Genomic DNA, 12,290 nt, shown 5'->3' on the forward strand with positions numbered 1-12,290 from the left:
TGAAGAGACAACATTTGCAGAGGATTGAATGATGCAAGGTCATTGATGGGTGAATACCCTATAGCTCACTTCAGAATTAATATTAGCATACTGAATATTAACTAAAAGAGCAGTGAAATAGCTATTCCACCACCCTATGCCAGCCCAGTTCTGAGTTCATAAACCCTGTTGCACACCTGGTTATACCATCAGGAGCATGATGGGGGGGTCTGAACACCGGAGCTCTCCACCCCGTTACAATCTCCTCAGTGTCACATAAACCTTTAAACTCTGGGCTAATCTACACCAAGCAGGATATTCCACTATGAAAGTGGAATGAAAGCAGCATATAAACGGCAGGAGCCACACTATTGCTTTATAGCAGTATTGAAGTGCCCTGCAGGATCTACACTACTGCTTTATAGTGGTACTGAAGTGCACTGACAACTGTTGGGGCCCAGGACACATCTACACCAAGCAGGATATAACACCATGAAAGTGGTATGAAAGTGTATGGTATGTGTCAATGGGCCCCACCCCAACAGTTGTCAGTGCACTTCAATATCACTATACAGCAGTAGCGTGGCTCCTGCCTTTTATATACCGTTTTCATAGTGGAATTTCCTGCCTGGTGTAGATGAGCCCTCTGTTTTGCCAGTTTCTTATTTCTTTATTCGTTTAACATGCATAGGATGCACCATTTTCCAAAAGAGGGTTCCAGGGTGATATACATAAAAATCAAATACTCAGTATAATCAAAACAGCATAAAACTCAAACATAAATACAGTTTAACAGAGAAGCATAAAAACTATTTCAACCAGTTAAGAAATGCAAGTTTACATCTTTAAATGCCTACGCATATATAGATGAAAAATATATTCCACTTATAGATTGGATATGAGGAAGGGCCCCCTTTGACTATTTTAATGTGTGGGCAGGTTGAAATGTGAGTTGGGCCTCAATATTTGGGCCTCAAGCCACTTAGAGTTGTACATGTGAAAGGCCTCCCTTGGTATCGCACAGCACCCTCCCACCCATGTTCCCCAGCAACTGGTTTATATAGGCTTACTGTGGCCATGGCTAGACCAGGCCTATATCCCAGGATTGTCCCATGATCATCCCTGTGCTTCCAAATGACACACAGAGGATCCTGGGAGCAGGCAGGAATGAGCCCTCCGTTTGCCTGGGATAATCCTTAGGTCTAGCTAAGGCCTGTGTCTGCTACTGAAGTAGCACATAGCCATCAGGACTAGTAGTCACTACATCTGTTGGTTGTGAATCCCATAGTTTAATTATGCACTATGTAAAGAAGCTTTTATTGTACCCAGAAAAAAATCTGGAATACAGAGCAGATGCTTCAACAATAAGCTCCATTTTTTTCTCCAGCAGTACCTATTTTGCAAATATCTTTGCTTCCCTTCTAGAATTTATCTCCCCGGCCAACTTACATCTCATTTCCCTCCCTTCCCAGATCACTTTTACAAAGGATCCTCTACTCTGGGGCACTGGAAGTTACATGGCTGCTATTTATTTATTTATTTATTTATTTATTTATTACATTTCTATACCGCCCAATAGCTGGAGCTCTCTGGGCGGTTCACAAAAATTAAAAACATTCAAAGTATAAAACAACAGTATAAAACCATAATATAAAATACAGTTTAAAAGCTCAACCAGATAAAAACATCTCTTTGTTCTCCATCTGTATGCTTTTCTTCATCTGCAATATCTAAATTGAGAGGTGTCACAGCTAGCCCAGAAGTCACACCCTGTATCCCAGAAATCCTTACCTCTAATTCCACATTTCATGTTGCGTCTACTTAGCAATGGAAAAAGCACCCAGCACATGCTCAGAGGCACTGACATTGGGCAAGCACTGGCACTGAAGGGTTCAGAGACTCAGCCCTGGGAGGCACTGGCTTAAATGAAGCTGTGCTGTAGTAGGGTGGCCAAGTGTCTCCTCTATGGCCATTGTAAAGAACGTTCATTGTAATGAGAATTTCATTGCTCTGGAAAGAACAAAGCAAGTTACTGAGAAGCAAATAATAGCCGGCAAAGCATATGCTTAATTATAAAGCACAGTTCTTAATGAGACATCTATTACATTTGCAGAACTGCCCCACTGGATTTGGGTCAGAGTACTCAGCAATTAAAATAAAGCAGGCAGCAATATTTGAAACGGAAATAATGAATTTAGAGAGCATGCTTGAGCACACCAAACACCAGAATGACATTGATTCTGCTGTCTTTTTGAGGGTATTTAGTGACTCATGAATATGCAAAGTTCCTAAGCTTAAACACCATGCCAGGTTCTCAAGTAAACAAAATGAAAGGGCATCATTCAGTAGAAATGTCTGCTTTTCATTGGAATATATCACACAAGTCTGCCAGGCTGATAGGAATCAATTATAGCATTAAACCAAGAGAGTGGATGCCAAATAAGTAGTTTAGCTAAAGGGGATATTTTACATTTTTAAAAATTTTCCGTTGGATTGCAATCTATAATCATTTCAGGGATGGATCTAAAATACAGACATATGCAAATGTGCATCACTGTAAACATTAGCATAATTATATTTCCAGTTAGAGATGTAGCAAAGCTGGTCTTAGGTCACATTGGGGCAGTTCACACGTGTGTGTACATCTCTTGCTTATGCAGCACTGGATGACTTGCAGATGAATTCATCATCTTTGCTGAATACATTCAGAGCTGACCCCACTGAAGTCCTGTTTGTGATGTTTCATCTGTGGCAGGCTATTCACACATGCAAGTCCCCTCCTAGAATTATAAAATTGGAGGGTGCCTTGAACTATACAGCAATCTAGAGCCAGAACATCCTCAACAGATGGCTGTCCAGCCTGTGCTTGAAGATTCCCAGCCCATCACCCTTCTAGGTAATTGGTTTCATGATTGAACTCCACACTCCATCAAGAAGTTTCACCTAATGTTCAAGCCAAAGCTACCCTCCTGCCACTTAAAACAGGGGTTGGCACAAGGTAGATCTTCAGTTGTATTGAACTTCAAATCCCAGAAGCCCCTGCCAGAATGATCAATAGTCAAGAATGCTGTGAGTTGCAGGCCGAAACATCTGGATACCTACCTTCTGCCCACCCCTGACTTAAAGCACATTCAATCTAGTCCTGCCTTCTGGAGCAGCAGAGAACATGTCTTCTATATGTGTGACAGCCCTTTGTATTTGAAAGGTACTATCATGTCCCCATGTCCCCCATTTTCTCTTCTCCAGGATAAGCATATCCAGATATTTAAGCCATTCCTGTTAGGACTTATTCTCCTTACTGCTGCCCATCTTTGCTGCCCTCACCTGAAACCAATTCAATTGGTCTATATTCTTCTTCTGGTCCTCTGTATCCCAAGGTCCCCTTTTGCTGAGAGTCAAGCTAAAGAAGTTCCACTTCCTAAACTGTGCGGTGGGGCAGATGAGTGAGAAAAACAGGATGTTCACTTACACCAGATCAGACTATTCATCCTTTTAGCCCAGGATTGTCTGCTCTGACTGGCAGCATTTCTCCAGGATATTGGGCAGAAGACTTTCTCATCAATCACTATCTAATTCTTTTAACTGGAGATGGAATTTGAGGCATTCAACATGCAACACATGCTCTACTTCTAAACAATGGTCAAGCGGTAGGTAGAGATGTTGTGGATAGCTGATTGGGTCCAGGATTCCAATGAACTCCCCCACATCCACCATCACAGACCCAGTTGGGAGCCCATAGCACATTTGTGGGCCCAACGATCAAGCACCTCGTTAGCCCAATGAGCACCTGGCAGCAGTCTGCTGTCATCCAGAGCCTCCATTGTGCATTTTCCCCATTGCATAAATGGGGCCTTTTGGCCTCCATTTATGCACTGGGGGGAAATACGTAATTTCTGGAGGCATGGGGACATGATAGTATCTTTCAGCACTCTGTTCACACAGTGACCAACTAGCTGTCAACCAGGAACCCACAAGGAGAACATGGGTGCAACAATACCTTCCCAGCCATGCTCCCCAGCAAGTGGTGCATATAGGCTTACTGCCTCTGATACTGGCGGTACCACATAAGCCATTAGGACTAGTTGCCATTGTTAGCCTTCTCCTCCAGGGATTTATCTAACCCCCTTTGAAAGCCATTCAAATTGGTGGCCATCACCACATCTTGTGGTAGTGAATGTGTTGTGTGAAGAAGTACATCTTTTACCTGTACTGAATCTCCCACCAATCAGCCATGGGATAACTCCAGGATCTAGTATTATGAGAGGGAGAGAAAAATGTCTCCCTATCTACATTCTCCACACCATGCATCAATTTGTGCACCTCCATCATTTCACCTCTTTCCCTCCTTTTTAACAACCCCAGCTTAAAAAAATATCCCAAAATACTAGTTCGATACATATTTAAATGTGAATTTTCAAATGGATTTTGATATATGTATATGTGGGGTGTGTGTAATTTAATGCAGAAATAGAAAAGAGTAAACCTATGGATAAACACATGGAAAATTGATTCATCCACCCCTACTTCATTTGCATCTGTTTTGTACTCTACAACATCGATGCACAATGGAAAACTGGGGGTGGGGAGCAAATTGGATTTGATTGTATATGCTTCTGTTTCAATATTCTTTTTATGTTGTGTTCACTGATGTTCAGCATTCTCCTGTGCATTGGTAAACTACTATAGAAAAAGATATAAATTTATATACAAATGAAGTTTGCCCCACCCCTGGCTTTGTCAGTGAGATAGGAAAATACTTGGGTTTTTTTTAAGAAAACAACAACTCAGAAGTATGGGTGGTTTGGGGAAGCTGCTGTATTTCAAAGAGATATGAAAAATGTCCCTAGGTTTTTGTCTCGCTTCCTTTGTTTCCATTTCTTTTGTTTATGTGCACACAACAGAATAATGAGACAAGACACAGAAAGGAAGCACACTCCACTAACAGATAGGGTAAGCCTACCAGGCTCTTTATTTAGGGATAATCATGCACTCACTCTTTCCAAGATGCCACACCTTTTCAAGTGTTGAGGGCATCCTCCTCTAACACTCCCCTATCAGGCCTTACAGGGCATGGCTAGACGGGGTGATATCCAGGGGATCGCCCCAGAATAGTCCCTATGCATTCATATGATGCACAGGGGATCCCTGGAGCAGGGAGGGATGATCCCTCCCTTTCTCCAGGATATTGCCCTACTCCTTTAGCCTGCTTTTTCCATGTTCTTGGGATGATCCTGAGACCACAGAATGTGGGGCTGGGCGTTGCGGGTTGTCCCGGTTCCTCACGAGTAACCGTGACCTTTAAAAACAAAAACAAAATAGTGGGTGTGATTCTTTTTCCTCCTGGGACGTCGCATGCCACGTGTAGACAGAGGGGGAGATCTCGTGATAACCATATCGCGAGGTCCTCCTCCCTCCGTCGCACTAGACCTCGTAGGTCTAGCCATGCCCACAGTTTCAGGTAGGTGACAGGTCAACCTCAAAGGCAATCTATACCTCCCTCCACTCAGTCCCACAGCAGTGAGTGGTGACTCTCAAGGGTTCCCCATCACCTTAGAGGTGTCTCTAAATGTGTTGCCTTGTATCCCCTTGCCAAATTGTGAGCATCTTATTCCTATTTAACATAGAATCATAGAATCGGAAGAGGCCATTTAGGCCATCAAGTCCAACCTCCTGCTCAGTGCTGGAATCTAGTTTAAAGCATGGCTGTCCATTCTCTGCTTGAATTTCTCCAGCTTCAGAGAGCCTACCCCCACACCCCATCCCTAGGCAGTTGGTTCAATTTTGTGACAGCTCTGATCATTAGGATGTTTTTCATGATGTTAAACTGAAGTCTGCCTTAGGCCTGTTATTTTGTGTCCTACAGTCTTGGATGATCGAAAACATGTTGTGGCCTTCCTCTGTGTGACAACCTTTTAAGTACTTAAAAAGGTGTTACCATATCCTCCACCACCCCAGTCTTCTCATCTGCAGGCTAGAAATATCCAGTTTTTCAATCTTTCCTTGTAGATACTTAGTTTCTAGTTCCCTGATCATCTTTCTCCTCTTTCCTGAACTCATTCCAATTTATCAGAATCCTTGATAGAGTTGTTGTTGTTGTTGTTGTTGTTGTTGTTGTTGTTGTTTGGAATTGGACAAAGTATTCAAGGTGAGATCTGACCAGCGCAGAGTAGAGTGGAAATATTACTTCCTATGCTTTTGAAATCATACTTTATTTATTTATTTATTTATTTATTACATTTTTATACCGCCCAATAGCCTAAGCTCTCTGGGTGGTTCTGTTGATCCAACCTAAAACTGCATTTGCTTTTTTTGCAGCCACATCAGACTGCTGGATTCATGTTCAGCTTGTGACCGACTACAACTACAAGATCCTTGTAGTTGGGAAGTTGTCAACAGTTGGGCAGATGTCAGTGAAACGTGCCAGGCTGAGGGCAGAGCAGGCTTTACCCCACCCCTACTCTCTTGCAATGATAGCATGCACCTTCAGGTCTTGCTCTATACACATCCAGGGTAGATGAATGAGTAGGAATTTGTTCCTTTTCTTCCCACCCCTTTAGTTTATTTATTTATATAATCCCCTGCCTGTCCATCAATGACAACAATTAAAGACACCATTTAAAGTAACAAACATAATAATGTAAATAGGAATATCCATCACTTGGGCAGGATAAAGCACTTTAAGGCAGTAGTGTAGATCTGGCCTTGGAAACCCAGCCCAAGAGGGCCTTTAAGGCCATGACTGGCGTGGGGAGGGGGAGGGAGGCAAAGCACACTTTCCAGGGCCTCCAGAAAGTTCACAATTCACCTGTCATGCTAATGGTGTGCCAGGGGAACTGCACACTTTCTGGAGGCCCCAGAAAATGCACATTGCCAAGTGCTTAGCCGGGTCAGTTGCCCGGAACAGAGCCGACGAGGCAGTGCTTGGTCTTCATTGCCTACCCAAAATATGAAAACAGATTTGCCTAAAGACAGTCCTGCCCCACTTACAGTGTGAAGTATGTGGGGGGGGGGGGAGACACATAGCCCCAGTCAATCAGACTATGAGCCAAAAATTGATACTCGGTCCCCAAAAGGGCAACCAGCAGAGCCTACATTGCATACAGGGAGGCTAAACTGCAATTTGAGGAGGCTGAGGATGGGTGCCCATCATCTAATATTGGCACATGGGCCAACCACAGCCAGTGGGATCACCTTATCATCACCAATGGTAATAAGCTGCATCTCTACTCCTGCCCCCCTGCACTGACCCCCCCTCCCCGCAGCCAGGCGAGCCAGTCATGGGGTGGGACATATCTTTCAATAGATGTGTCATTGCAGCATTATCTTCTTCAACAATGGCCTTAGCTAGACCTACCTTTTATTCCACGACGGAGGAGGGAAGATCTCGCATTGTGATAAACGTGAGATCCCTCCTCCGTTTACATGTGAGGCGTGACGAACTCAGGAAGAGAGGCATCGCTCCCACCATTTTTATTTTTAAAGAAGATGGAGCGCAAGAATGCTCATGCGCTGAAGGTAAGGGTTTTTTTAATTTAATTTTGTTTCCCCGCTCCCCCCTAACCCCAATGGGTGCAGCACTCCTGAGGAGCACTGTGCCCCATGTGCGGCTCCCGGCTCCGCACGAGAAATTGCATGGAGCTGGGTCAAACCGTGGAAACGGGCCACATGTTCTGCGGTCTCGGGCTCAGCCCGGACCATGGAAAAAGTGGGCCCAAAGGGGAGGGCTCTATCCCGGGGCAAGGGAGGGATGATCCCTCCCTGATCCCGGGATCCCCTGTGTGTCATGTGGATGCACAGGGACGATCCCGGGGTTCACCCCAGGATAAAGCCTGGTCTAGCTAAGGCCAGTGTCTGAGTGCACATCTCTTTGGACAGGAATCACCTTCTTAGCCATAGACACTCTGTCTGCTGATGTCTACCATTTCCTTATATGTGGGTGTTTGAGTCTCATTAGAACATGTGCAAGAGCACATCACATAACAGATTTTTGTTACAGGGCACACTCGCATGGAGTAACAGTAAAGCTCTAAATGCCTAGAATACTCCCCAGAATCCTCTACTACAACACATAGAAGTCCCACTACAGATGTGCAGGTTGGCTGAAGCTACACATTTTGAAAAGTATAGTGACATAGAATCATAGAATCATAGAATAGCAGAGTTGGAAGGGGCCTACAAGGCCATCGAGTCCAACCCCCTGCTCAATGCAGGAATCCACCCTAAGGCATCCCTGAAAGATGCTTGTCCAGCTGCCTCTTGAATGCCTGTAGTGTGGGAGAGCCCACAACCTCTCTAGGTAACTGATTCCATTGTCATACTCCTCTAATAGTCAGGAAGTTTTTCCTGATGTCCAGCTGGAATCTGGCTTCCTTTAACTTGTGTCCATCTGGTCCACTCCCAGAATGCCATCCTTTCTACTATTCTAGTGTAAGACCTGGAATGAGCTAGCATGGAATTGCTCAGGATCTTCAAGAGTCCAGAGATCATCAAACACTATAATTAAGAAAAGGGTGATCATGGAAATTACTGCATCAGCCTGGAGCTCGAACTTAGTTCTTGCACTCCCATACAATCCATCCTCCCATCTAGGTTTATGTTCACTACAGTGATAATCCCTGTTTCTTCAAAGATGCAAGGGGACCTTTTATCTTTTAGCATTAATAGGTTCCTAATTAACCCATGTTCATGTTTACATGCAGATATTAATGTATTTGGTGGCTTACAAAGATAAAGATAACAGGCGTCTGCTGAAATTCTACTAGACCAAGATAAATCAGGGGTGGAGGAGGAAGCGGGAGGGAAAGACCAAGAAAGAAAGTGGGGTGGAAAAAGCAAAGTTAAAATAGCTCCAAGTGACTCATGAAAGTGAGCAGATGCAATTACACATAAACATCTAAGGAATATGTAGAACTGCAGTCAATGATCAAACCAAACTATAAGATGCTGCAAGCAAAACACAGGAGGAATTCAGGTGCACCCATGCCAAGGGTTCCTTCAGGACACCGGGTGCACAAACCAGCCACAGTGAAGTGCTTTGCAATGCCATAGATTGGAATGGGAAACGTGTCACCTGTGAGACTTTGGCCTAATCTACACCAAGCAGGATTTTGCATTATGAAAGAAGTAGATGGTATGTTTAATGGGCCCCAACAGTTGTCAGTGCACTTCAATACCACTATGAAGCAGTAGTGTGGCTCTTGCCTTTTAATTCATACCGCTTTCATAGTGCTTGGTGTGGCTCCTGCCTTTTATATACTGCTTTCATACTGCTATCATAGTGTTATATTTTGCTTGGTGTAGCTTAGGTCTTTGACTATGAAATTCAGGCTCCACACAGTTGTTGGAGACTAACTTTCTATCAATGGAGTCCTGTACATCTTCCTCGGAGGGCTCTTAAGCACAGTCCTGCGGCAGTATTTGTTTTAGGTCAAAGAAGAAACGGACTGACTGGCTGGAGGTTAAACTGTATCTAAGGGGACAGCATATACTTAGTTCCCTGTGCAGTGCTACAACCAGGGATGGATGGACTCACCTGTTGTCCACCCCTGCTTGCAGTGCTGCATGAGCTTCTCTTGAGGCTCGGCAACTGTCCAACAACATCACGAGCCCATCCGCCTTTGTCCAGAGCCTCCATTGCGCACTATAATGGAGGCTCCGGAAATAACATATTTTTCCCCAATGCATTAATGGGACCTTTATGGCTGCCATTTATGCAATGGGGAAAAACATGTAATTTCCAGAGCCTCCATTGTTGGGCACAACGGACACTCCAGACAAGGGTGGATGGCTGTTTGGCACTCATTGGACTGCACCGGTGTTAGAAGCATGGGCCTGTGAATGTTTCACAAGTACCCAACTGGGTCCAGGGGGTCAGATGTGTGGGAGTCCATCCCGGACCCAGTCAGGTGCCCGCAACATCCCTACACAGGGCCGGGCAAAGCTGGTAATAGGCCCAGACCAGATAGGAAATGTAGGCCCCATTTCAAACTTAATGAAGTATTTTTAATCAGTTCTAAATACATATGAACTAGAACGATTTATAAAAAAGGTAATGGCAAGCACTTTTATTCAAGATGTATATAAGACATCACTTCTTCACATTCAGAAATGCTTTATGTGCTTTTCTTTGGGCAAATTCATCATCAACAACAGAAAAATCAAGCAACTTTGCCCAGAGGAACTCAGAATAGGCTCCCTCAAAATCATAGGCCCATGCCAACTGGCCCACTGCCCCCTCTGCCCAGTCCTGTCCATACAATAATAACTAGAGCTGTGGCCTCTCGAAATTCTCCACCTTAATGGTGGACAGAGAATTTTTTTTGGGGGGGGGATTAACTCAATTTCTTCACGAAGAAGAGATATTCTCAACATTTTTTCACAGGTAGGGTTCCTCGTTGGCTTGGCTTGTAGCACAGCCTCTTCCTTTTTTTGGGGGGGGGGTTAAGGGTTTTGGAGTTTTTTGGGCTGCAAAAGCATCAACTGTGTTGGCAGGCTGGCCCCCATTTTGAATTCAGCATGATGCAGGCATGGGGGAGGGCAGTGTTGTGTCGAGCTCCATGGATGAGGTGGGGTTAGTACTGTGCCAAAATCTTTGCTCCATTTTCCTGAAAGTTTTCATCCCCCATGAAAAGGCTTTCCATTGTTCTGCCTTATTGTTCTGCCTCCTTTGTGATTTATCTTTGTGATGCTTTTGACCGTACCTAATCGCAGCTAGTCTGCCAGGCTTCCTGCACTTCCTGAAGTGTGTGATTTCAGCACATGGTCAGGTGGCTGCTGAGTACTTGCAGGGATCTGGCGAGCGGGGCGAGCGCCCAGCAAGGCAATCGCAGCGAGTTCGCCCACTCCTACAAAGCTGTCCCTTCAAAGCCTTCACTTTGTGTTCCATATTTCCCATTCATGTTGCATACTGCAGACATAAAGAGATCCCCAGAGTACTTGTTTAGTTTGAGAAAAAGCTATATCATCATCTATGTTCATGACTGAAAATATTAATCAGATACCAAGTGTGCGAGAGAGAGAGAGCGAGAAAGAGGCTTTCAGTTGGCAAAATAGAAAGGCTTTTGTATTTAATGGAGAGGGATTAAGAGGTCAGATGTTCCCACTGCAATTCAAATGAAAACCCAGGATCTTTTTAGCATAAAATCAGAGGGCAATGTGCTTATTTACCCGTTGTGAACTTGAGAGTTTACAAGGCGTTTCTCCTGCCAGTTACAAATTCAGAACTATGTTTTCTAAGAGTATCATTCAAAAGTGAAGGCGCATGTTCTTCTGAAATGGGAATCTTTCAAAAGCCTTTAAGCCCAAGTCTTGCTCTCTTGGTTTGTTGCTTTACTGAAAACATTATATTGCTTTTCTATGAAAAATATCCAAAGTGATGTAAAAACATGTCATAAAAACTAGGGCTATGCACGCCCCCACAAACCACTTGGTATCCCGATCTGGACCTTCTGGATTGGGCCCGAACTGGTTCTGGTCGATCCAAGCCCCCCCCCCCCGCCCCAACCTGCTCCGGAACTGGATCCGTAGTGAGAGCCAGAGGTCTGGATTGATATTCGGATGCTGTTTTGCCCCACTTCCCCACTTCCCTGCCTCCACAGCGGATATTACACTATGAAAGCCGAATGAAAGCGTTATATAAAACGCAGGAGCCACACTACTGCTTTACAGCGGTATTGAAGTTCACTGGCAACTGTTGGGGCCCATTGACACTTACCGGGTTCATCTACACCAAGCAGGATATTCCTCTATGAAAATGGTATATAAAAGGCAGGAGCCATGCTACTGCTTTAGAGTGATATTGAAGTGCACTGCAGGATCTACACTACTGCTTTATAGTGGTACTGAAGAGCACTGACAACTGTTGAGGCCCATGACACATCTACACCTAGCAAGAAATAGAGGTATGAAAGCAGTATATGTTATGTGTCAAGGGGTCCCAACAGTTGTCAGTGCACTTCAATACAACTATAAGGCAGTAATGTGGCTTCTGCCTTTTATATACTGCTTTATTTATGTATTACATTTCTATACCGCCCAATAGCCGAAGCTCTCTGGGCAGTTCACAAAAATTAAAATCATACTAAGGCAATACAATATAAAAAACACAACCAGAATAAAAACCACGCAGCAAAATTGATATAAAATTAAAATACAGAGTTAAAACAGTAAAATTTAAATTAAAGTTAAAATTAAGTGTTAAAATACTGGGATACTTGGCCTTAGCTAGACTTTAGTTTTATCCTGATCATCCCAGGGTTGTCCCTGCCTGCTCCCGGAATCCCCTGTGTGTCATTTACATGAACAGAGATGAC

The sequence above is a fragment of the Elgaria multicarinata genome, chromosome 7, assembly GCF_023053635.1.
Source record: "Elgaria multicarinata webbii isolate HBS135686 ecotype San Diego chromosome 7, rElgMul1.1.pri, whole genome shotgun sequence".
Lineage (NCBI taxonomy): Eukaryota > Metazoa > Chordata > Lepidosauria > Squamata > Anguidae > Elgaria > Elgaria multicarinata.